Consider the following 3,827-nt stretch of genomic DNA (forward strand, 5'->3'; position numbering starts at 1 on the left):
ATACCAGCTGGTGGCACAATTCGGGCAAAGGCCCCAGGGCACGTGAGCAGGTAAACAAGTTAGAGGCTGCAGGGAGTTAGGGAGTAACGAAATTTTATGAGTTCAAATGTGAGAAATGTTAGCCCTTGAGAATTCCAAGGCTTGTGAGCCTGAGCTCTTGTTGGAAATATATTTGCAAATCCCCAGGTTGGCCAGGTGCGGTGGCTCACTCTGGTAATCACAGCACTTTGGGAGGCTGTGGCTGGAAGACTGCTTGAGGTTAGGAATTCAAGATTGGCCCGGGCAACACAGCGAGACCCCATCTCTACAAAAAAAAGATCAGCCAGGCATTGTGGTGTCTGCAGTTCCGGCTACTCCGGAGGCTCGGGCAGGAGGAGGGTCACTTGAGCCCAGGAGGTTGAGGCTGCAGTGAGCTATGATCACCCCACTTTGCTCCAGACGGGCCTACAAAGCCAGACCCTGTCTCATAAAATAAATAAATAAATAAAACAAAATGAAGGAAGGAAGGAAAAAATGTAAAACCCCAGGTTTGAGGACAAGGAGACCAGGGTCCCTTGAGGTGGGTGACAGAAAAGCTTCTCTCTCTTCCGGCCCGTTGTACACACGGACAAATGGAAGCCTAGAGAAAGCCATGTTCTCCCTAAGGACACACAGCCAGGATGGGACCCAGGCCTCTTGACTCCCAGTCCAAAGGGGAGTCAGAAGTGGGTGTGGACTCCACCCGTGGAGGGGAGGGGCAGCCACACTGACCCTGTCTATCTGTCCTGTAGGCCCGAGGAGAAGGAGAGATGTCCAAATCCCTGTGGTTCAAGGGCGGGTGAGTATGAAGTGGGGGTGGGAGGAAGTTTTGAACCCAGAATCCAAGGTGGGTTTGCTTCCGAGTCTCAGCCAACTGCAGGTGGAGACGGAGTGACACACCCAAACAACGGGGCCACCTCCTGAGGCCTGAGTCACACAGGGGCGCCAGAGCTGGGAACCTCTGAATTGACTCAAAGACGTCACACGACAGACCCAGAGGTCTGCAACCCCCATATTCCGGAGAGGGAAGCGGAGTCCAGAGAGTGCTTTGCTCAAGCCACTCCAAGGCCACAACTCCAGGCCATTTCCCCCTAGAAATAACTGCAAGATAAAGCAGAAGGGATTCCCTGCACCCTCACCCTTCTGCAACCCTAGAGTGAACTTTTGGCTTTAATTCTATTTTTTTTTTTTTTTGAGTTGGAGTCTCACTCTGTCACCCAGACTGGAGTGCAGTGGCTGCTCCTGGCCACCGCAGCCTCGACCTGCTGGGCTCCGGCGATCCTTTCGCCTCAGCCTTCCAAGTAGCCGAAATTACAGGCGCGCTGCCACGCCTGGCTGATTTTTTTGATTTATTGTAGAGATGAGGTCTTGCCAAGTTGCCCAGGCGGGTCTTGAACCTGCAGGCTCAGGCGATCCACTCACCTCAGCCTCCCAAGGCGCGGAATGACAGGCTGAGCCACCGAGCCCAGCCTTTAATTCTATTTTTAAATCTCTCCAGTTATTTCTGCCAGCACTGGCTCTTCAACAGGACCGTTGTGCTTGATCTTTGGCAGAGCATGTGGTCATCTCCAACCTCTCAAGTTTCAGATGTTCAGGGGTGTTGGGTGGTGAGCTCAGAGGAGGTACAAGCTATTTTTAAACCATGCTCATGTTTTAAAATAGCAGGACGGTGACCTCCTTCCCTGGAGCCCTTTGCGAGCAGGCAGGGAGACAACGGCTGGGGCTCCCCAATGAGGCGCCCTGGCCGGCCAGCCTGGGTGCGGGGCCTAGAGTGAGAATTCCTGTGCGCATGATTTACAAGGATGCGCTCTCGTCAGGCAGGGAAGCGGCGAGGGAGGCGGGTTAGACGCCTCAGGCCTCAGGTGGTTCCTGCAGAAAGCTCTGCTCCAGCAGGAATGGCGGCCGGCCCCTCTCTGGGCCAGCGGGAATCTTCCAGAGAGGAGCCACGCCTGAAGCGTCTGCGGAATGGCTGCCCCTCCCCATCACGGGGATGGGGACAGGCCACGGCCGCATGTGCCACCGCTGCTCCTTCAGCTCACCCGCTGGGACACAGCCACCAAGCAGCCATCATACAGACTTAGTTTCCAGTTCCCTCTGTTCTGTCAGCGTTGAATTCTCTCCTTCTCAAGCAGATTCTGAATCTATACATCTATATCCAATTTCGAGCATAAAGAAAGGTTTCATTCCTGCTTTAGTATATGGTTGAGATCAGCCTTAACTCACATCTTTTTGAGTCGGAGTCTCGCTCTGTCGCCCAGGCTGGGGGCAGTGGCACCCTCATGGCCACCACAGCCTCCACCTGCTGGGCTCTGGCAATCCTTCCGCCTCAGCCTTCCAAGTAGCTGGAACGACAGGCGTGTGCCACCACACTCCCAGCTAATGTTTTTATTTATTGTAGAGACAAGGTCTTGCCAAGTCGCCCAGGCTGGTCTTGGAACCCTGGGCTCAGGAAACCCTCTCGCCTCCAATTCCCAAAGTGCTGGGATGACAGGTGTGAGCCACCGCACCCGGCTTAACTCACATTTGCATTCAGCATGGGCTCCTGCTTCATCTTCTCATTTCTCAGATGAGAAAGTTGCCTCCTGGCGCCCTTATCTCCTAGGCTGCTGTAACAAAGTAGCACAGACAGGTGGCTTAAAACAAGAGATGCATCCGCTCACAGTTCTGGAGGCCAGAAGTCCAAAATCAAGATCTTGGCAGGGCACACCCCCTCGGAAATCTGTGTGGAGAACCCTTCCTGGCCTGGTGTTGGCCCAACATTTCTGGCCATGCCTTGGTTTGTGTCGGTCACTCCAGTCTCTCCCCATGGGGTCTTGTGGCCTGTTCTCTGCGTGTCTCTGTGTCCTCTGCTCGTCTCATGAGACCCCCACTCTTTGGTTTCGGCCGGCCCTACTCCCTGTGACCTCATCTTAACTGACCGCGTTGCAGCAACCCTGTTTCCGGGGAAGGCCATCGTCTGTGGTAGTGGGCTAGGGCCTCAGCGTATCTTGTGCGGGGACCGGGGTCCTGCCCAGGCCGCCGTGGTATTTGGGTGAGGAGCGAGGCCCTCCCGTCCCTGTGTGTCTTGCAGCCCGGGGGGTGGTCTCATCATCATCGACAGCATGCCGGACATCCGCAAGAGGAAGCCCATCCCACTCGTGAGCGACCTGGTGAGCACCTGTGCCCCTCACTGCCCTGGCAGAGCAGGCCTGCTGCAAGCTGTGTGCAGCCTGTGCAGCTGCCCACAGAGCACCTGGGGCTGCGGGCTGGGCATTCTCTGGGACTAATGGAGTCTGATTTCTACCCGATGTGCTGCGTGGACACTTCAGGCCATGGTGAGTGATGGTGACCGGGCCCCTTGAGTCTCCGCTCCAACTCGCCCCACCTTGGGGTCCCACTGTGGCGTGAATCGGGGGCGTGGGGCTGCTCACCTCCCGGCGTCCCTTCTAACCTGAGCCTCTGTCGCTTCCTGATTCCTTGCTGGGTCTGCGCCGGCTGTCGTGGGTGACCTGTTTCCTGTTCGTGGTCGTGGCTCCATCCGTGGCTGTGAATTCTTCTCCCGGTGATGGTCCCGTGGGTGGTGGTGCCGGTCATGCTCTCCCCAGTCCCTGGTCCAGTCCAGGAAGGCGGGCATCACCTCGGCCTTGGCCTCCAGCACGTTGAACAACGAGGAGCTGGTGCGTGGGCGCCTTTCATCCCAGTGGGGGTGCCAGCCCCTGCGGGCCCCTAGGAAGAGGAGGGGGTGTGACAGAGACCGGATAAGGCCCTGTGGATCCTGACAGCGTGGGGGGAGGGGCCGGGCCTTGGCTCGGGAAGGGCGCAGGGCAGGG

The 3,827-nt window shown here is 56.9% G+C and overlaps 1 long non-coding RNA gene across 1 annotated transcript; it reads left to right on the forward strand.

Annotated features, from left to right (window-relative positions):
- The first annotated feature begins 768 nt into the window (after window positions 1-768).
- LOC103253911 lies at window positions 769-3,710 on the forward strand. Its single transcript, XR_503918.1, has 4 exons — window positions 769-817; window positions 3,089-3,167; window positions 3,327-3,332; window positions 3,603-3,710. It is a non-coding gene; the product is annotated as an uncharacterized LOC103253911 (long non-coding RNA).
- The last annotated feature ends 117 nt before the right edge of the window (window positions 3,711-3,827 follow it).

The sequence above is a fragment of the Carlito syrichta genome, unplaced genomic scaffold (genome assembly GCF_000164805.1).
Source record: "Carlito syrichta isolate Samal-C Ts95f unplaced genomic scaffold, Tarsius_syrichta-2.0.1 Scaffold256729, whole genome shotgun sequence".
Classification (NCBI taxonomy): Eukaryota; Metazoa; Chordata; class Mammalia; order Primates; family Tarsiidae; genus Carlito; species Carlito syrichta.